This window comes from Amblyomma mixtum, chromosome 2, assembly GCF_055824585.1.
Source record: "Amblyomma mixtum isolate Tamu chromosome 2, ASM5582458v1, whole genome shotgun sequence".
Lineage (NCBI taxonomy): Eukaryota > Metazoa > Arthropoda > Arachnida > Ixodida > Ixodidae > Amblyomma > Amblyomma mixtum.
The window spans coordinates 68,545,264-68,568,475 of NC_143013.1; the positions used below are offsets into that span (position 1 = coordinate 68,545,264).

The window sequence follows — 23,212 nt, forward strand, 5'->3', positions numbered from 1 at the left end:
GTCCTCGCGATTACATGTACATGGCATCAACGTCGATTTTTTTCCTTGCGCCACGAAAGCACAAAGCAACGTGGACGTCTCCTGGATGACAAACAGCCGCCAAGATTTATCACTACTTGCATGGGCTGGTATGTTCTTAATAACTGAAACACTCACAGTGCCTCAGGTATACTTCCAAAGCTTTTAGACGAAGGCCAACATTAACAAGCTTTCTTTTCAGATATACAGTGCACAGGAGGTACGACATCCTACATGAACTAGAAGTCGTCTCGCCGAATCAGGTTGTTCCTCCGTCTGCCCACGCTCTTCTCTTCCGTCTCACGTTCACAGTGACGCGTTTTAACGGTAACAAACGGGACTCGGGAGATACGCGCTAATATGTTTCGCGCACCCACGGAGTTTTTAGCGCCCTGTTTGCTTTAGATCCCCGGTGTTCTCCATGCTTGCTGTGAGAGTCGATCGTATGTTATGTGCCTGGCAGAGGCGGCAAAGGCTTTCCTAAATGTCCTTTCACGCACACGCTTCTAGCGCCGGTGCATCAAACGCCGCGCTCTTGGAACTCGCTGTCGCATCACAACATGCTTGCTCCTTCGTTCTCTCTGTAATTCATCTTTCCTTTATTTTTTTATTTTTCTCCGACGAATTTCTGAGTGTCCGGCCAAACCAGCCATAACAACCCACTTAAAACTGATCCTCTGTGTTTGGTCCATCGAGTGTTTGCAAAAGTATGAACGCAGCGCACTCCATTCTTGGAGTTGGAGGGAGTCAAGCTTCTCAGATCATAAAGATAATCAACTTTGGCGCATAAATTTAATAGTATTGCATTTAATTTGGTGTACATAGAGGCTACGAGTTGACGAAGCGGACTAAACTTATTTATAATTTGTCATCTTTCGACACCACAAATTATATATATATAAAATAGAAACATTTAACTGTACTCATTGCTTTCGGTGACTATTTGCTTCCTTTTCATTTTAATATGATAGAGGGAGATAGGGACATAACATAGGAAGTTCAGCTGTGACCCCTTATAACGTGAACGATTGAACTAATGTATCATTTACCATGTTCACCTATGCTAACGGGTATATAGATTCAATTTCCATCCTGTTTGGCATAGAGAGCCTTATCTACCGGATAGCGAGTGTTCTCCATAATGTGTCCCAAATTCCTAAGTGATTCAAAAGAGCATGAAGGGACTGAATTTGAACACTGTACAAAGTTTCTGGCCGTTGTTTTCGACTGCATATAAACGGCGGCTTCAGTACTGAGAACTTTATGGCAACCACTTATTCATTTACTCATTTATTTGGCAGTCTGGCTGTGTTTTGATTAAATTGTTAATTAACGGCCACTCTTTTTTTAGTCGAATCATGTTACCGAGCCAGGATTGCACCAGAACCAGCCTCGGGCTTGTGACAGTGAGCGACGATGACATCGTAAGTGAGGCCGACTCCCTCCGATGTTGTGGTCACTCTTTTAAGAAGCGACGACATGAAGGTATCCTGGAACGCGGTTCTTTCTTCATCAGACACCCGGGCATCCAACTTGAAGAACTTGACGTAGTTTTCTGCGGAGAACAACAACATCCAGTCAAGAGGTCAGCACATGAAATAATTGTTAGTACCCTGGGACGATAGGGCCACATGATACAGTAACTTGCTTCAGGAAAAAGTTTTTCTTGATGCGAATACAGCTCTTAACGCGTCAGACAACGCTTCATTTCTATTTGCATTTTGTGTGTCCATCATCTTTGCCTGGTTTTCGCAATCATTACAGGCCCTTTAACAAACTGATTCAGTTAATTCACAGAAATCACTCTCGCCATCCTGACTATTGAATGCTCTATTAATTCTAAGTTATACAGAAGAAAACCTCAGTTTGCTGGCGGAAGCTACAGCTTTGCAAAATGTGCTCTTTCGAACTATTCACTATGTGCACAATTCGTTCAAGGCGCTAATTAGCTTTCTTTTCACACTCAAGTATGACCCGACCCATGCATCAAAAATACTGTTTGCAGTACTTGTGTGCTGAAGTAAGGGCTACCCATATAGGCCATTTCCAGCCAGTACGAAAGCTTAGCTTGCATAGGAGTTATTATCGCTGCAAAATTACCTTAACTGTTGCGCCTCTAGAATGTACGTTTCACTTTATTGCTTGATCATTGTCAATATCACAATCACTGTGCATTAACTTCACCTTTCGTGAATATTCACCATTAAAATTGGCAGTGGTTTAGCTCAGGTTAAACCGGGTAAATTTCGTTAGCAATGGTGCGCGCGTTTTTCTGGCGATTCTTCGGCGCGTTGAAGACATCGTTTTCACAAGACGCGTCTTTCTTCATTCCAAACCATCAAGCTGGCATGGCGGAGTGGTTAGCGTGCTCGTTTCGCAATCCGGAGAACCTGGTTCGATTCCCCAATTCGACCAATTTCCTGCTCAGTGTTAATTATTTATGTGGTCTGACTAGAAATTAGGCTAATTGCGTAACCGATATGATTCGAATGCCATCGATGCACTGCGCGCCAATACTGCTAACGCCGGCTAAGAAGGCCAGAAGTGGCGGACGTCCTAGTGGCGCCATCTGTCATAGACAGAGCAAACTGCTCGGCGCAGCGGCGCGCAGACGCCGTTGCCATCTGGCGGAGCGCGGCTGGAGCAACGCTGTTCAAGGTCATCCATCCCTACCGACCCGTGCTACGCGATGAGGCGAAACCTACAGTAGTATTGCTAACGCAATAAAAAAATTACCGAAGACACTTAAGAAATTCTAAAATGTGCGTGGTGAAAGCCTTGTGGTCAACACACCACCGCTTTCCCGAACCGCTTGGCGCGTGGCGGACATCCCGCATGTGCGGTTTTTGTTTTCTTTGGTGACTGCGGTATCTATTTTGATAGCAGTGTTTTACAGCGAGCTCTTTGGCGCCCGTTTCGCGGCGTCGCCGTCGCCGTTGTCCGTTCGGCGTTCGTTGTGTTCATTGGCGTTGGCGTTGACATTGGCGTTGGCGCTCATAACTGGCTCCCTCCGTCAGTGGACGCCTGAATCGCGCTTTTGTGTTGTTGTTGCGGCTGCAAAAGCCGTTGCCTAGCAACCGTCGCGGTGGACACCCGAAATGCACCGTACAGGAGGGGAGGCAGTGGGAGTGAAAGAAGAAAGACAAAGAGGGGCCGTAGTTAGAGTGTACTAGAATTCTAGTACACTCTACCGTAGTGAAGAAAATGAAAATTCTATTTGAAGAAAGGAAATTAAGCAGTAACTGTCTCGCATCTCTCGGTGGACACCCGGCATCCGTTTGCAGAGGAAGGGAGGAAGTGGGAGTGAAAGAAGGAATGGAAAGAGGGCCTGTAGTAAAGAAAATGAATTTGAGGAAAGGAAATTACGGAGGAGGTTGCGCCGCTGCGTGGAGGAGAGGCCACAGTTGGCACGATTCCAGCGCAAGGACGGACACCGCGAGCATGAACGGACACCGCGAGCATGCGCCATTAAAGGCTTTCGCCTTAATATACGTCTTTAACGGCTCATAAGAAACAGCGTAGGGGTGGAGAAGTTGTCCACGGCATCGTGGGCGGTCTTTGAGGGACTTTGAGAGTCTTTGAGGAATAGACGGTCTTTGAGGGACTGATGCGATGTGACGGGCTATGAATAGGCATGGTAGCCAGCCATCCAATAAGTCAAAAATACAATTTTTAGAAAAGGGCGTCAAGCCATTTTTCGACATAATACAAAATCAGACGAATCAATTTGCAATTCCGACTGCTAGCACCTAGTTGGCAAGAGTATCCAGAATAGATTAATCTTACATGATTGTGCACCCATTCAAGTGCTTGAAATTAATTGTTTGTACAAGGCCCCAGGTAGCTTATCCTAGTATAACATGGAACTGACTAACGTTATAAACTTTAGCAACTTAGTTTTTGAGGTGTTTTTCGTAGACTTGCCTCATATATCCGAAGACTGTTAACAAGTGCCTGTCGATGATGAGCGGGCGGGCTGCACAAAACCTCTGTGACCATTTTCTGCCTACATGTGATTGCTACAGAATGTTATATGACGACTCGTCTTTCTCCCTCAAATGCAGACAAAGAGGTGCTCTTAACATGTTATTCATTTCACTCTGACGAAACGTATCCAAGCTTCTCATGTAAGACATGGGCCACGAGTTTTGTCCTCAAGACGCCTACACATGAGATAAGAATTCACTCAAAACTTTTTCGTACAGCGCTGGTTAAGTTTTGCTATGATGTAAAAGCACCAGTGGAATCCACAACATATCTTACGGCAAGAGCTGTTATTTCGCGACGAAACCCAGCGAGGGAGCGTGTATTCGCCTGAATACATCCTGTTATTATTGAGGGACGAGGTGTGAAAAGGATAGGCTAAAGAAGACCGGCAGTGCCTCGGCGGTGGCGAGAAAGCGCAAAAGAGCCTTTAGGAGCCAATAAATAGGACAACAAAAGCTGGCGTGTTGAAGAACAGAAGACATCGACATTATGCCGGCTTTGGTGGGTGCATAATGTCGGAGCCCCAAAGATTTAGGTGCGTGCGTGCGTGCGTGTGTGTGTGTGTGTGTGTGTGTGTGTGTGTGTGTGTGTGTGTGTGTGTGTGTGTGTGTGTGTGTGTGTGTGTGTGTGTGTGTGTGTGTGTGTGTGTGTGTGTGTGTGTGTGTGTGTGTGTACACGCGTGCGTTGCATGCGCCGTGAGCATGTGCGTGCGCGTGCGTGCTTGCGTGCGTGCGTCTTTTAGAGCGCGGCCGAAAATGATGGCTGATCTGTTTTCGACGTTCATTGTGTTCGCATGATGCTGTTGTCACCCCTGTCGTTTTTCTCAGCATAAACTTCACAAATAAACAGCTTTCTTTTAATGCCTCCAGTTCTCTTCCTATTTGCCCGTCTTTCGTCTCCGCCACGCGGTAATAATTCTTGAACGCATCATAAAGACTGCTGAGCCGTTTTTCATCTACGACTTTAATCATGTGGTTTAGCTTCATAAAAAAACTCAATCAAGAGATAGGCGTATTTTCAAGCCAAGGCTCAGCAGGTGTTTAGAACGAGCTATTTCCTTCTATATTTTCTCAATGCATACAGCAATTTTATTGGGCTCGTACACTGTTCATTTAAACTTACGGTTTTTTTTTCACCTACCGTACCTCGCTGGTGCAGTCTAAGGCAGCATCTGGGCCTCATTTTTCAAAAGTAGAGAGTCACTGAGAATTCTTCTGACCTGGAGCGAACACACTGAAGTAAACTCATCCATGCCAGTGCAGTTAGCCAGCCGGCATACACGCTTCTGCTTACCCATCCACGCAAGTGCTGTAGGGAATGTCCATTGGCTTGCGTAAGTGCTGCAGGCGACCAAATCGAGTCCAGCTGCGGCAATGGCGCTCCTCTCTTCAGCCTCCACCTCTTGTGGAATTACCGGCTGGTTGAAGCGGAAGCGCCGAGGAAGCACTTCGTACGGGTCCTGCATTCAAAGCAGGCGCTGCCGCTTTATTTGTTAACAGTTGTTTCCTGTGCAACCGCACGATATTGTAATCACTGATATATAAGGAACCTTAGAATACCCAGTTCACTCATCTAAAAGTCTTCCATGCTGCAAGGGTTTGCGCAAAGCTCACAAAAAACATGCAGGTGTTATTTACGAATTCTCTCGTCGAAAATTCCCTCGTCGTGCAAAGAAATGTGCGGTGAAAGCAACAGGAAGAACAGAGAAACGGACAAATTTGTACCGTTCAAGAAGAGTTGCTTGAGCAGCGAGGAAGTGTTCTTTCTCATATTGAACATAAGCACAATTAGTCGGCTTTTGTCACAACGGCAGCCAGCTAGTCATAAAATTTTGTCCACAGTTTACGATACTGAGCCTGCTAAGAGTGCGGCAGGGAGGTGACTCAAAGGTAATTGATTTATAGTTTGAGAAGAAACACGTGGAGATATTAAGCCATATCATTTTGAAGAATAGTGAGATCTGCGTTACCTCCTTAAACTTCAGTAATTTTCTTCACTATGTTATTAGCATTCAGTAAAATCCACTCCCGATCATTAAGCCCTAGGAGCATGTAAACGTTTCAGCGGGTATGTAAAGATCTAAGTACACCCGCCGCCAAACGCTGGCAGACACCAAATAATGGGATAACCAAAAGTGCTAACCAACAATTCCTTAAAACTGTGAGCCCAATCTGTGTGTATGAAGTGTTGTATATGGCTCGTGGTTCTGACCGGACAAGTTCTTTTAGTCTCTGGAGATAAACTGCTAAAAATGCTTGCTGCTTTAGTTTGAAAAATGGATGCCTGCATGTATAGTACTTTCTACTCGGAAGACTTCACTTGTTATTTTTCACATGGAGGAGATTTTCATATTCCTGGGTATGCTTTCAGCATTCAGTAGGTTGGGCAATTAAAGGCAAACTGAACAACGTTGCAGATGTTGGCCTGACTCCCATCTGCAATATATTGCAAGCACTGGTAAATGCATGTATAGCTCAGATTAGAAGGAAAGACGGAGATCAAAGAGCAATGAAGCTTACTCTCGCATTTCTGCCCAGTTTAAAAATTTTTTGGTGCGTTTTATTGCGACCGAAGTACATGACCTATATGCAGCAAAAAAGAGATCAATATAGTTGGATGCAAGAATAAACGTCATGAAAAATGTCTGCTGAAATTTAGTTGTTAAGTTTTATTTGTGCAGTATTCCCAGTCAATTGTACGAAAATGTTCAAACAAATGATGCAATGACCTGGAGAATCTTGGACAAACTGCTGTCCTCAATTGCTGTCCTCATTCATCATTCTCTTCAATTCACCTGAATCATTTATATCACACCCACTAATATAAATCTGCGCATCTTGCAAGGCTGTCTATGTCAAATTTGCCTTGCACAGTAAGCTTGCAAAAGCGCATTGGTCAGCCTAGAGGACAGCGACCCGGTACTCACGGGAAGGAGATCAGTCCATGCTTCCATGTTGTAAACCTCGTGCCACGTGTCCGTGATCCCGGTTCTGTTGAAGCTGGCGACCAGGCACTCTCCGCCGTCCTTAAGCAGCCGATAAATGTTGCGGTAGCTCTTCTCCAAGTCTGACGTGAAGTGGAGCGACAGGAACGCGTACACACGGTCAAACCGACCATACTTCTCAACCATATCGTTGGGATTGCCGTTCTCTATGTCTAGAACCTCAAAGAAAACTTGCGGTTGCTGGTGGTGCTTCCTGGCGTAGTCGATCATATCGCTGCATACGTCGACACCCACAACACGCTTGCATGGGCGCAGACGGGGCAGCAATTCTTCGGCCGAAAAGTTGCCTGCTCCGCAGCCTACGTCCAGGTACTGGTCCTGGTAGCTAGATGGGCGCCTGAACTGCACGCTATCCAAAGCCTTGTGACTCTCCCGATACAAATTCCTGCTTAAAGAAACTAAGCCCACAGGATCCAGGTCAAGGCTGGTCCGTTCCGCTTTCAGCACTAGTTCCGCTTTCGAGTCGCCCGCCGGGCGCGTGGTGATGTCGGGTGCCATGTGTTCAGCCGAGTACGTCAGGCCAGCACAGTCAAAACGTGCGTTCTCAAGTGGGCGGCAAAACACCGAAGACTATCGTGTTGTCCACATATGCTCCTACCTACTCATTGCCTTTTGTCAAACAGGCGCTAAGAAACAGTAGCGTAAACATGCTATCTTTTTTTTAGTTCTAGTCGACAATAGCGACGTGGCTGCTGGAAGGAAGTACGTTTGAGCGTTTTGTAAGAAACTCCTGCTGCGATAAGAAGCTTTGAACAATGCCTCGATGCTCAAAGTTATCATCTGAACATGCCTTCGGTCAAAACCACATTGTTGGAGACCACTCAAGTGGAATCACGCGATGTGTGATAAATCGGGAGACCAGTGCTGACCCAGTGCAGATAACAATTATGCACAGCTGAGCTGTAGGCTCACCCCTAGTAGCTTTGCAAAAAGAGATTCGGTGGCTTTGTGCTGTCGTGATACCTTCACCCTTTACTAAAGAAAACATGAAATAAAAACCCCGAACTTCCAGTACTTTTTTCCAGTCGTCTTTATTGAGGGAATGTAAAAAACTTACGGGTGTGTTAAGGATAATGTCAGCACAGCATTAAAATATTGAGTGCATTATCATAGTTCTCAGAGTATAAGAATGATCAAACTGCTCATTAATACTTAACCACACAAGTTAAATCAGAATCAAATTGCAAACATGTTCCATTATCTGCGAAATTAGAATTACAGCCGTGTCGATTTTTCGGCTTTTGCCGTTATGGTTAGCTTTCGCGATGCGAAAATTTCCAGCAAATCTTTTACATTTCTGGAGGTCGGAAATTTGAACATCATTCGATGAATGCATTATGAACGGCAGTTCCTGCAATAATATCAGGCCATTTGTACAATTCTTAGGATATCGTAGATCCAACTGCAGGGCAGCGGCAACGGCAGGGAGTGCAGTCTTTCAGCGCAAGAAAAAAAAATAGCTGAAATTGACAATTCACGAATAAAATTGTGTGGCGTATTCTTGTGTTAGATGCTTGGTACGATTCCTTGCCCCGGTTTTCACAGGCACAAAGGTAGCAGAAATCGGCGCTGCTTTTGAATTCATTGCTCACGTTTAATATACATGCTCAGGAACATTCGCATATTCCAGAAATGAATTTGGGTGTCAATTTTAGCGCAAAGCTTTTTAAACTAAGCATTTACTTTCATGGTTGCGTTTTTTGTCATCGAAGAGCGCCATCACAGACAGTACATTTGAATCTCGCCTTTTGAACATGAAATACGCAACTTGCATTCTGCATGCATGAGTACTGCACTGGAAAAACTGTCGAGCGATAGCACTTCTTACCACAGCGTTCGTGTAAATAGAGGCAGAGCTTGTACTCGCTGACCGAAGTCAGCGAGTACAAGTATCTACGAGTTACAATAACGAAAAACCTTAGCTGGAATAAACATGTATCAAACGTATGCTCCTCAGCCTTTCGTAAACTCTGCTTTCTTAGACATAAACTAAAACTTGCCCCGCCTGAACTTAAAAAAACCTACTTTTCAATAATAAGACCATCACTAGAATATGCGTGCACCGTCTGGGATCCCTACACTAAACGTAACATCGAGGCCCTTGAAATGATTGAACGCAAAGCCGTCCGTTTTATTTTTTCAAAGTATCGTGTAACTGACTCACCAACGACCCTCATGCGAACTCACAGTATTGAAACATTACAGCTGCGCCGGAAAATTCAAAGACTGAAACTACTTTTCTTACTAAAAAACCATAAACTGTCTATGAATGCAGACCCCTTCCTTAAACCTAACACTACGCGCCAAACACGAAATCATCATCCACAATCATTAACCCCTTACAGTGCTATGATTAACGCCTTTAAATACTCATTTTTTCCACGCACCATTGAGGAGTGGAACAGGTGTCCGCCAGATCTCTTAACCAGAGCTGATTCTTTTGACTCAATGTTTTCTTCACAGCATTTAATTTGAGAGCCATTTATTTCTACGTTTACTTTTTTGTATTTTGCATCTGAGCCTTGTATTTGTTGCTGTATTTTGTGTTACAACTTGTATTTAACATTTTTCAATTTTGCTAAACCTGTTCTTTTTTGCATATATTATGTATTCGCCCCTCCTGCTTGGGCCTACTGTAGGCCTGCAGTATGTTCTAAATAGATAAATAAATAAATAAGGGGTGATTATGTAGCGCCATCTTTCATGGGTGGATTTGCGGGCCATTGTTGAAGGGGGCGATTGGCAGGGGAAGAGGGGTGGTGCAGTGCAAAGTAAACATTGTGTTGCTTCGATTTTTCCGTCGCAAAAAATGGGATTCTTCATAGCTTTCCTATGTAAAATGTCTCGCCTAGTGACCCTCCCCTCCCCCATTCCCTCATATATCCGCCCCTGTCATCTTTCTAGATAACCTAAAGGTAGTGCCTTTTCTTACAGCGTAACCTCACCACTCCAGGCGAATGGAGGGAAGATAAAAAGACGAAAGAGGCCTCCTTTGACATATGACGATATTACATATCTACTTTTATTTACTAATTCTCTTCAGCAGTACTAGGTCAGCTCGCAGGACAAAGGCCTCTTCAAATGGCGTTCAATTAACTCTGTCCTGCGGCAGCTGCAGCCACCTTACTTCCACAAATTTACTAATCTCTAAATACATTATGTTTAAAACTGCAAAGTTGATTTTCGGGTTTACCGCTGCTTAAAAATAACGGCTTCAGTAGCTTACACACATCAAACACATTACTTAGTTTATGGTGACGCTCGTTCTCTAAGTCTATGCATAAAAGGAGAACAACCAACTCGTACGTATATCTTTTTGTCTCGTCTGCTAACCATTGCAGACAAAAATTAGCAACGGTGCAAAGGTTACGACTCGAAGCACTGTTATAACGTCCTGAATGCTAGACTGTGTTTTCGTTGCCGTTCTGAAAATGTAGAGGTGACAACTTCAGGTAAGTGCCCGCTAGCGTGAAAGAAATTGCGCGCTGATTATAGCGTCGTTTTCATGGGTGCACGACGCAAAATTTGCTGATTTTCTCCATAAAGCTTTTTTTTTTTCGAACTTTTGCGCTTTTCATTGCTGGGCTTATAAAAAACGTACTAGGAAAACATTTTTTGTTCAGTGTTCCACAAAGCGACATAATGATGTTTAACCAAGCGTCGGTAAGGGACGTGTGCCGCTTCAGCTCCGGCAAAAAAAGCTGCAAAGAGAATTTGAAAGAGCGCGTAAGACATGGAGTAGCTTAATGAAACATGAGGTTTTAGAAGTAACGAGGCCATTTTTGGATAGAAAAACGAAAACTGAGCCGCCGCGGTGGCTCAGCGGTTATGGTGCTCGGCTGCTGACCCGAAAGACGCGGGTTCGATCCCGGCCGCGGCGGCTAGAATTTCTTTGGAGGAGAAATTCTAGAGGCCCGTGTACTGTGCGATGTCAGTGCACGTTAAAGAACCCCAGGTGGTCGAAATTTCCGGAGCCCTCCACTAAGGCGTCCCTCATAGCCTGAGTCGCTTTGGGACGTAAAACCCCATAAACCAAACCAAACCAAACCAAAACTACAGTTGGCGTTATTACAAACAACACGCCACCTCGCTGGTTCGTCACTGTCCTTGGATATGTCTTCCGTATTCTGTGCCGCTGGAAGCGTCTTTTCTCCCTGGGAATTTTATCACCGAGGAAAAAAGACTCTCGAGACGTCTGGCAAGTGGAAAACGTTCCGCTTCTCTAAGGCAGCAGCAATAAAATGTACAGTAACTTGGCAAGTGCATCGCGAAATTGGGAGAGCAGTGAGTTAGTAAGCCTTTCATTGTGCTGCATGAGTAGAAATTCTCGTATCTTTGTCAGCATATCATTTGACAGGTGTTTTAATCCTGCGTATCTCATTTTTATTGTTTGTTTTTTTGCGGCGCCTGGGTAAATGTTCAGCTGCGAGTCGGCTCTTGTTGTGTCTAGTCTTCCTTCGTATTTGTGTTTCGCGACAAGTTAACCACTCAAGCATGTTTTTTGCACACCACCAACATCATGCCACAGCCTCACGAGCGTGTGACCCCGCCTCACTGTCGGACCACCTAACACTACCCACGATGGATGCGGACCTTACTGGCACTGAATTGAAAACAACCCTTTTGAACCACAGTGAGCACTGCCCAACTACGCCGTGGAATTTCTACCATGGAGAACCAATTCCGAGAACGAATCAGAGCATTACAACAAAATAAGAACTTATTGTTAGCACTCTGCGAGGAAGCACTGCTATGGTCGTTTGCGCTTGCAGACACCGGCGCCGTTGCAAGCATTTGCGTCACAAAGTACTGTTTTGTGCAATGCGCGAAGGGTTGAAAAGCGGCTGCCCTTTTTCTTCGGGAAAAGACCTTTCCCAAAGGGCTTAAATTAAGAGCTAAAAAAGCTAGACAATGTTTGTGGCTCGCACGCAAGCAATGTCCAGCTTCAACTCAAAATATCGTCTTTTAAAATATTTGCATCAAGTATGCATATTTCTTGTATTTCTGGGATTTTTAGGTCTTGAGAGTACTGTTTCTTGCATATCAAGCAGGAAAAGTGCCTTCAGTCGTCCCCTACTGCTGTCAAATTTTATGTCGAATGGGACAATCAGCGTCATCTTCTGATATTTACCCCCGTGCAAAGTCACGAATTCATACTTTGAATAGGTAGTTAAACCAGGGAAAGTATTATGGGCATACATGTAATCTTGTTTTCGCAGAAAAGTTGAGTTGAAAAACAGCTGAACAGCCCTGTGCTCTGAACATTTCAAATACCGCAGAATACAAAAAAAAAGCCGAGATTAACCATTGATTGAATTACAGGAGTTGGGCTAAGTAACCAAAGTCAGTTTCATCTTTTTTCTAGGTGCAACATAATAAGGGCAGAGTTACCAAATTTGGCGCATGGTCCCTCGTAAGTAATGTATTGTTACTTCTTGTATTGTTACAGAAGTGATGACGACGACTCCGGGAGCTGGGACGAAGACGAGAACATGGAAGCGCATGTAATGGTCGAAATCATCAGCATCACATTATGTCGTAGCAAGTTGTAACTGGGATAGGCAGTCGGCGTCGGCTTATCGTCGAGTTGTAACTGTGTAGGCAGTCGGCGTCGGCTTATCGTCGACCAGACTTATCCTAGATGGTGCAGTCGTATTGCTGCAGGCGGTGGGCCCAGCGAGCAAGACGACTTTATGGATCACGAAGATTGAGCAGCCAACATGGGGCATGGCTGGTTAAAACTTTGAATGGCCATCCGCACAGGTAACAGCGAAGCCTCTGCATGGCAAAAATATCCACACGACATTTTTGCTCGGTAATGGTGTAGTTTTGTTCAGCCTTGCTTAGATACCGACTGGCGTAAGCAATGACATGTTCTCGCTCACCAGATCGCTGGACCAGCACCGCACCGATGCCAACACCACTTGCGTCATTATTGACCTCCGTCGGAGCTGGCGGATTGAAGTGCCGGAGAATAGGATGCGACGTTAGCAGGAATTTGAGTTTGCGGAATAACGAGCATCACTCTGATGTGGACTCGTAGGCAGCCTCCCCTTTCTGGAGTAGTCACGTGAGCGGGTGGGCGACGTCAGCAAAACGAGGGACAAAGCGACGGAAATACGAGCTCAGTCCCAAGACACGGCGAAGCTCCTTGACATTCCGTGGTTTTGGGATCACTGCAACGGCCTTAGTGTTCCGAGGATCAGGCCGGACGCCTTCTCGGTCGACGAGGTGACCGCACCAGTGCTTCACGCGTGCCAAAACTGCATTTTTAAGAATTTAGAACAAGGCCAGCTTGGTGCAAGCAGTTCAGGACCAACGTTTTCTTCTCCCCGTTCCTGTTTACTAACGGTGTGGCTTCCCGGGACATATTTCCCGAGACATATTATTGTATATATTTCCATGCACGCAGTTTCATTAAAAATTAGCGAGCTGTTCAAATGTAGCCTTTCTTGGGGCGTGCACTCTGTGAGCAATTCGTTCATCTGTAAACGTCCACAAAAGGATGATTTGTTTTTACGCGCATCACTCTCTCGCAGCAGCAGTAGGCTTGTATCCCTTGCTCTTTGTCATGGTGATAAAAACCGACACCAGGAAAAAATTCAATCCTGTTGAAAGTTTTTTTTTTCCTTAGTTTGCACCATCCATTTCGTACAGCTCAGCAACCTGAGCGTGAAACTGATAACAGAGTAGCTTAATCAGTGTCATCTGAGAACACTGCGTTTCTCTGGCCGTTTGACATGTGGCACAGTTAAAATTTTCTTTTTTATTTCACAGGTGCAGCGAAATGACCGCAAGAAAACATAGAATGGGGGAAGGAAGGGTGTCCGGACGTATCGTGTCTCGTCAGCAGGATTGCACCCATACGCTTGTAATTTTTTTCAGTCGCATTGTTTTTGCATGTACGCACGATGTACGCTTGTGTTCATAAATTATTATGTGTGTGTGCGTGTGTGTTTCAGGCACAAAGTTACGCGCCAACTTTGCGTACCCAGAAATTCAGGACAAGCCCGTTTTATTACAGAAAATAGTTTATGAACGCCATTTTTTCATCTATCTTAAAACTTCACTATAACAATCAATTTAACCGCAAATTTCTCCTCGGCAGACTTGCAGTTTTTCCTATTAACGTTCTTGCTATCGTCAAAAGCGTTCCCTATTGGTTTTTATGCAATCCTTAAGTGCTCGATGCGAGCGATGGACGAACTTTAAACCAAATATTTTCCTGTAGCATCATCGCAACAATCAACCATAACCTTCAATATTTCACTAAAAGCACTTTAAAATATGCCATAGCTACCTCACACTTAAAATTGCTGTCCAAGAATCCTTGACCTGGGGGACGCCGTAGCTATCAACCGCCTGAAGTTTTTCTGTCGTGCCCTGATACCGCACAGAACAAGAGCGGCTTTTACAATTTGGCTCCAACGAAAAGATCAACATTAGTTTCTGTTGAGTTCCAAAAACGTCCCCACAGTACTCCGATTTTTTTTTCTGCACCTGAAGATTGTTGCTGCTGCTTCGTTCATACTCATATCTCCCGCTTCATGTGGGCAGAGGTCGGCCGCTTCACTGGTAGGGCGAAGTGAGCAAACATTATCAACCTCATGATCGTAGAACACGCCTTAAGCAACCCGGGACGTCCTGCAGCACGCGCGAGCGCACACTACTACACTTTGCAGTAGCAAAGGTTGGCGGGAAGGCTTCGGGTCGTTCGCATCTTTTTGACACGGGCCATTAAGCCACAAACGCGACGGTGTCTTGAGCTCCTTGAGCGCAGCATAACCCAAAAGGGAGGGGGGTAGGAAAAGCAGCAGTGCAATTAAACGCACAGGCGTGCTGGTCCTCACTTTCCTAGGCGACAGAATTAACGAGCCCTGGTTTTTTGCCCTCTCCTTCTCCACCTTATAAGCGGGCCACACACGTGTCGAACGTGTGTGGCCCTTTGGCCCTGCGTTAAGCAGGGGCACGCGGCAGGGAGTCCTGGAAGCGCCCGACGCGTCACATAAACAACGCCCAGGATTATCCGCGGACAACGCTACCGCTCTGCAACAAAGTGCCTCGGAGGAGGAAAGAGCACGTGTTACGTGCCATTGCAGTGACGCCAACCTAACTGGCGTTATTTTACCGGAGTTTGCTTAGTCCTGCTGTTTCGAACCACTGCCTCGAAGGACAGAGCGCGAGTCACTGTTACATAGGGATTGCTACGCATGCGTGAACACGCTCGGCTGTAAATGCTTCCACTGCGCCTCTTCGTTTTCGCGTTGTCCTTTCCTGATCATGATTCAATATAGCTGTACCCCCTCTTTTGGCATTCTGAGCATCTTTGGCGGCTCTGCGCGAGAGTGATCCTCCCTCATCCTTAGTGCGCTATAAATTGAGGCATCTTCCAAAGGTATGAAAAGATATGGACGGACAAAAATGAAGGGAACAAAGGCTGGCTAGAAATTCCCCCTCTGGAGTCAGAGAGTAGGCCTAGTTAGTCACTGTCTATAAATAAAGGCATGTTTCCTTGTCCACAGTTTCTTTCTGTTAGTCTGTATCCTTTTACGGCGACAGCCGTTACACCCACCGGAGCCCTTATTCACACATACAAACACACACACAGACAGCAGGTTTTTGGCCGAAGGGGGCGAAACGTGAACTGCCATCTAGGACGTGGTTCGTGCTGAGGCCATGCAGCATTGAGAGTGTAGAAGCGTAAGCGCTTAGCAGCCGCCGCGTCAGGCCAGATTTGCCGCCTTTGGCGAATAATTTAACAAATTCGTAGCCCGTTTACTTGACTTTTTACCTCTGGAACATGACTTCATTTATAGACCGAAACAAACTATATGCCAGCAGTATGCACTGAACTAAGTGCAATCGATTTTGGTTTTTTGAACGGTGCACCCTGAGGGTGAGGTGCCCTATTTTCTCCTATTTGCTCTTAGCAGTTTGTTGAGCCTTAATAGGTTGTGGTTACATAGGGGTTTAACGCCCCAAAAGCGACTCAGGCTATGAGGGGCGCCGTAGTGAAGGGCGCCGGAAATTTCGACCACCTGGGGCTCTTTAACGTGCACTGACATCGCGCAGTACACGGGCCTCTAGAATTTTGCCTCCATCGAAATTTGACCGCCGGGGCCGGGATACAACCCACGTCTTTCGAGTCAGCATCCGAGCGCCATAGCCACTGAGCCCGCGCGGCAGGCTTGAGCTTTAATGGTGAGGTTGGATAGATAGAGAAATATAATATGTACGGTATTTAAAAGTAAATTATCTGCCTTCTTTGAACCAGAACCTTTAATATTTGCTGCTAAGACACTTTCAAGATGACGTCCAGCTAAATATTCACCTGTACTTTACCCTACATCATGCACGGCATCCAAAACCGTCATCGGTGATATTTCGAGACCCGCTGCGCCCACAGAGCCGTCAGTAGTTCACTTCGATAGTTGGTTGACTCGACGAAACCTATTTTCCAGCTGTGAAAACTTTTCACGACCATTCATTTTTTTTTCTTTGTTCTGTTGCACTGGGCCTCGTCGTAGTCAGCGAGTGCTTCGCTTTGCGAGATTACAGAGGCAGACCGTGACTAATCTGCGAGCGTCTTACTTTTGCCTATGGAACTCTAGGCTAGAGAAAAAAATTAATAAAGGTCAGTCACCGGCAAGCAGCTCTCTTAAACTGCGCAATCACGGCAGTTTTTGAGTATTTACATTCGTGATATCACCTAAACCATTCTCCGCAATGTTTCAAAGAGTTAAGTAGAGTAATTGGTAGCTTTCACTAACCGTGGGAGCATGTTCACGGTCTGTGTAGTTCTAAGCTAACCGTATTTTCTGCTACCGATCCTTTCTTTGCAAAGTATACGACGTCTGTGAGTATGACACCGCATTTCCCGTCTTTCTCTCCGAAACCTGTACAAGCTTGGAGGATGTTACAATACTGGCTTCAGAGCATCAGTGTTAGTGGGCTTACAGCTATAATGGAAGTGTTCCTGTTTCTTAGCATCTATGCATAATAACACCTTAGAACAAATTGCCGGGGAATTGCAACGCATACTTTTCATGCTTTTCATGGTTGTTTTTTTTTATCATGAGTGGGTTGCAGGCAACTTGTCTCTAACTAAAGAACATTTGAAACGCCGCCGGGTAAACGTATTTCCAGCTGGTATCGGGTTATCGTCTCGTTTTCCTCGTAATGATGACGAAAAGCCTGCAATCAACTGCAGTGGATTTCGTTTCTCACAGTACACTGTTTTGTAAATGGCCAGTGTCGTCTAGCTGATTACAACCATAGACTTTAGCGACCATTTTTGTTTTATGTACCGTCTGAAAAATTACAGAGCCCTCCGGGAGTAACACTAAATCCGTTTATCCAAGTACTAACGGCCACGAACTGAAAGCCGGATGAATGAGCAGAGGTGTAACAAATTGCGAATGTTTACAGCTCAGTAATTTGCTTCACTGAATCTGGTTCACGTCCTGCTTAACCAGGCTAAAAAAATGCTGCGGCAATAATGGCATCAATAAGTCATGGTTTTCCCCTGAGAGCAATACACGCTTACAGTGTGCTCAGAGACGCAGTAGAGCGCTGCACCGAACTTCTTCCCCTTAATGCCCTTTCTCTTTCAGTTTTTTGCTTTGAGTAGAAGTGAGTGTTCATCATTTTAGACCTCTTTATTCAGTTAGTACAACGCCTTAGTGTGCGCAAAATGCTTCTTAAATCATTATTTTTGCTGGTCACAGCGAACTTGCTAGGGGGCCTTTTCTTACCGGCACGAAAGCTGTGTGCTGGACTGAGCAGTACGGTACCTACGGTGCCTGCCTTGAAATTTAAACAGATGAGCATCTTTCGTGGCTACACTGGCGGGGCATGTTTTTTCCTGCACAGCATATCACTGGGTTTCATACGTTTCACCTGAGATAAACTGACGCTGAGATAGCACTTCCTGCATGGGAATGCCGGAAACTGATTTCCGTACTCTGCTGTTTCAGCGTGCCTCTACGAAGCGGTGGCACTGTCAGAGTGTGGCACCAATTTGCGAGACACAAGGATCATGTAAGAAAAAAACAATAATTAAATTGAAGAGACGTGTTAAGATAACGAATGTTGCCTCATTTTTGCCTCTCAGGGCCCTCTTTCTCAAACTTTAACCCTTTCCTCGGACCTGACAGAGCCCCATCATCTTCTTCAAGAAATTCACTCGTTCAGTCGTTCGTTCGTTCATTCATTCATTCATTCATTCATTCATTCATTCATTCATTCATTCATTCATTCATTCATTCATTCACTCATTTTTGCTCTCGCCTCTCAGAGAACTTCACCATAAAAACAGAGATCTAGCAGGAAAAAAAACAGAAGAAACATCATATTGAGAGCGACCATCCTTTTTTAGAAATCAAAACAAATTAACGAGACCGGTAGCTAGGAACCTACTGATTTGTGAGGCAATACTTTGGAACTCTTCAGAGTTTCTGGTCATTCATAAACTGCGATGCATAAAGGTAACACGCCACGTTTAGATAGCTAAAATGGTCTTCGTTAAAGGAACGTGCCGCTTTTTTTCTCCTTTCAGAAAGCTTTTTTTTTTTTTCACCATCACATTCATGAGCCGAAACGAAGCAAGGCTACTGGCATATAATGCCCGCATATACATACAGTCAGTCGTCTACTTTGCGAAACTTCTGGTTGTGCACGGTGTGTCTGGCTTATAAAATAAATAAGCAAGCAATAGGCATTGCATCTTCCAGTTCCTTGTTGACTCAGGAAGTTGCCTAGTGCTTTGTGGAGCAGGATACTAATTTCGCTTCAGTGTCGTAATAAATGTTAAGGCTGTTAAAATCATAATTGTTAAGCTGACTATGATGTCTCGACCATTGCAGGCATAAAGGCCCAATCCCATCTGCAAGCCGCAGACGTCGCGCGACTGGTTTTTTAGCGAACCCTTACGCTCCTCTCCGTTTCCTACTGCCCCGGTACCGTAACAGCTACACCGAAATTCGTCGCGCAATGTCCGTGCCTGCCCGGTTGAGAATGTGCCCTTGGTGCCTAAAGGTGGCATTTGGAGGAAAAATTTCGCTTCCGTACTTGTACATATATTAAATGAAAAAAGACTTGCGCAACATATAACCGATGTGTCCCTTTTGGCCTGTTCCTTCCACTTCTTCTGCGGAAGGAACAAGACAAGTCGCCGAATATTATGACAACAAAAGACACTTTTTAAAAAAGGTGACAATTCCATTCTACATACTGCATGCCTTCAAATTTTGCCAGTGTGTCGGCTTTGCAGTTGTTCTTGCATGTGTGATGTACAGTTTTGTCGGACCGCAGTGCGATCGGAAACGACAGACAATTTAGGAACAGCCTACGTCGAATTCCTGAGCAAGTAACGCGGCATTGAGGCCTGTTTCCCAGTAACTGCTTTTATTTCGCTGCCTACCATAAAATTGCATATTTGACATGGACGCTGACTTTTCTTAATTTATGCAGATTTTAATAGGTCGCTTGACAATTTGGAGGACCCTGGTTTCACTAGGTTTCTTTTGGCTTCAGTGGTTTTCGTTATTTTTGTTTCTTTTGTACTTATTTATTATTTATTTATTAGTACCTCAAAGGCCTCATGAAGGGGCATTTTCTTCTTTCACTCCCACCTTCCTTCCCTTACGGCGCGGTTCAGGTGTCCGCCGAGATATGCGAGACAACTCGATAGCCGTTTCTTCACGTGGCAAGCTGCATCATCATCTACACACTGGGAACCGCCGGATATAAACCTACAGCAACGCCCTGCACCCTTCAGTGGGCACGCGGACAGCACGGCGCCAGCCATGTCTGACAAACACCCTGTTCTACTGCTCCAGGTCCTGCTTTCTGTCTTGGTGCACGGTGGCTTCCAGCTCGGCAGTCGACCCAATCCCAACTGCTTCATCGAAAGCCGCTATCCTGCGGCCAACCCCGTTCAACTACAGGCTGACATCCCTCTGCCGCCAGGCGACGCAGAAGCGCTCCTGGCAATCCCCGATAGCCGTTTCTTCACGTGGCAAGCTGCATCATCATCTACACACTGGGAACCGCCGGATATAAACCTACAGCAACGCCCTGCACCCTTCAGTGGGCACGCGGACAGCACGGCGCCAGCCATGTCTGACGAACACCCTGTTCTACTGCTCCAGGTGCGTAACTGTATTTCTGTATACGCAAAAAAGAACGCAAATCGTTGCCTGTTGCTGTTCCCGTGCCCACGGGTTTTCTCTCATATATTATCTGAGTGTCTAAACAATTGCCTTCTGTTATTGATGTCGGGAGATGTCGAAGAAAACCCCGGCCCCTCGACACGCCATGTTATCCGTCAAGATTCGAAAGATAGCCCCCTCCGATAAAGTCAAACCGTCTACGGCTAATACTTCAGAAGTAACCTCACAAAACGACGAAATACTGCGCATCCTCCAAGTGCTACAGGACCAGTCTGCTTCAATAACAGCCAGTAATCTTGAAATGAAAAAAAGTATTGAAGAAGTCCGTCAAGGTCAGCAAAAAATCGAATCGGTTCTCGGGAACTTGGGCAGCAGGCTTGCGGACGTTGAGCGCAAGGTGGAAGCCATAGACAGTCCTAAAGAAAATATGGAACACACTATCAACGATCTTAGGAAACAAAACGAGCTTTTGCAATCGCGTATGAACGAACTCGAGGACAGAAACCGGCGAGACAACTTGCTATTTCATGGAATTCCTGATGAAACCGAAACATGGGCACAGACCGAAGAGAAGGTGCTAAACTTGCTCGGTAACCAGATAACTTCAGCTGACATTCAGCGACATGTTGCGGGGGAGAGGGAGAGTCTTGATGTTGGCCCTGATGGCAGGTGGGAGATTGACCACCGAGGATGGCGGACGGAAGGGAGCGATGCGAAGTCGTTCGAGGATAGAGCGGCCTGCGGAAGTTAGGGAGAGGCGTTGGGAAACTGCACGATGAAAGAATTTCCACTTAATTTCTGTCACACCAAACATGGTTGAGAGTATGGCGAAGATCACATACAGCTAGCAACGCACCCCCTTCTCTATGGTCACCTTATTTCATCTATCTATGAATTTCTGTGATTACAATAAATGCAAATGGGCCCATTATTCCACCATGAGTTATCTATTTTACCCACTTTCTCACGTAATGTTGCAATCTTTGGAAACTTTAGTAGAAACCCACAGCGGTAGATTGCCCTGGTTTCTATATTTAAAACTGCGTCGGTTCCGTCCTAGCGTAGTGCGCTTCCTCAGTCTTAAACAGTAATAAATAAAAAAAAGAACGAGCAAACGATGCGCGTTCTACAACCATCAATCACAGGCATCCCCCGCATTACTGCTCGTTTACTGGTCGTTTCTGCGGCAGCCCATAACATGTAGGCAACGAGACATGTAGTTTAATCGTTGTGTGGATCATGATAGCACGATGCATACCTTCGTAGCGCACGTAGAAGGTTAGTGCCGTTTCATTAATGGCAGCAGTAACGTCTGAAACTGCCCGCCCAGAACGTGTTCTTATGCTCGCCACACCCGCAATGCATCACTGGCCCTTGCTCCTTCCTCCTCGCCATGTTCACATCCGAAACTTCTCCCGCCTTGATAGGGTTACCGTGGCTCTTAAATACTAGCAAAAGCAACATTGTTATGTTTGTTGGGAGCTTGTCTACCAAAACCCAGTTCTCGCGGCACCCACAATTCTCTCTCTGTCGAAGGTGGGGCGCTCACGTATGGTATTTAAATTAATCGTCGAAAGTATCTCGACATATGACCCGCACCGTTCCATTTATACAAGGCACGCCTGCAGCGCTGTCCCATCCTGACACAGATCGAGCACAGATGCGAGCACGCATTCGCACTTGCCGCCCTGCGCAACAAAGCCCCGGCGCAGCTCTTGTGTCAGTAGCTGCACGTTCACATTAGAGACATTTTGACACAAATGCCAGCGACGGTGGATGGCGCTGCGAGCACGTCTCGAATTGCTATTGTAGATAGGCAATATAACAATCGAACTTTTTTTTCTCTTTTCTGACTCCTGAAGTTAGGCAGTCGACCAGCGCGGCATACGGGCCTCTATTGTTAAATACAGCACTTTTCGATTAATGTATTCCATTGCCACTTTTTGCATTGCTGCTTATAGTAACATGTTGCTGCCTTCAGAGACTGTTCGAGATAATTTCAGTTTTCTGCTGATTCTTCTGCCAAACATTCTCCCTTCAGCTACTCCTTCCGAATCATTTAACATGGCAACGTCATCGGCAAATCTGAGGCTACTGTGATGGCTTCTATTAAAGCTTATCCGCTGCTCTTCTTATAACTGTTGTGAACACGCAGTGAATAACAGCAGATAGATTGTGTATTTGTTGCTTTCTTTCTCTCTGCGCAAGGTGGGATCAAGGACAATTTTTCAAGCATTTTATGCGGAAGAAACGGAGCATGAGGCCAGAGTAAAACCTTGCACCCACTGTAAACCGGTGAATATCCGGTCGCACTGGGGTTCATATCCCGCATTTCACGAGGTGGATTCTCTGCCACCGCTAGGCAGCTAATCCATCGCTGTGGTGGTTAATGAGAGCCTTCTTTGTCGTCGTTTGAAACGTTCGAGAAATAATTCGAAAGAATAGAGGCCTCGCAGGAAAGCAGAGAACATGTTTTACCATAAGTTCTTGATCATTTCAGGGAAAGAGTTGCGCGTGCGCTACGTGTGATTTTCGCACATTGATCCCTGATTACCATAACACACTCATTTGCACTTCACTGTCTGTAGAAATATTTTTCTCCGAAAAACCACTTCCAGTGATTTCAAATCATCTCTGGAACCCAGCTTTATCTCGTTGACCACAATTTCTTTCTTTTTTTGCAAGGTGAGGCAGAATTTCAACCGCACCGTTTCGATGCGGCGTCGGAAATCTCCGGTCTCTCCCTCCGACGCTTGCTTTTATGCAATCATGCTTTACGGCAACACGGCCTGCGTCATCCGCAGAATGGGACGGTAAGGAAAAGTGCGCGAAGCGTGTTGGATGCTGTGTACTGCTTCGAGGACTACGAAAGCAGCGATATGGAGTATAAATACCTGGCCACGTTACTGAAAGATAACAGTGGCGTTCCTCTTTCGCTGTCTTTTTTCTTTCATCGACCGTCCACTTGGAGACAACAAAGGATGGCAAATTTTGCTCCTTTTTTTTACTTGAAAGCTTCGACCATCGTGTT

The 23,212-nt window shown here is 45.5% G+C and overlaps 1 pseudogene; it reads right to left on the bottom strand.

The window, feature by feature from the left end:
• Positions 1-1,343: 1,343 nt before the first annotated feature.
• On the bottom strand, positions 1,344-7,507 carry LOC149359649 (4-vinylphenol methyltransferase 2-like; annotated as a pseudogene).
• Between the last annotated feature and the right edge of the window lie 15,705 nt (positions 7,508-23,212).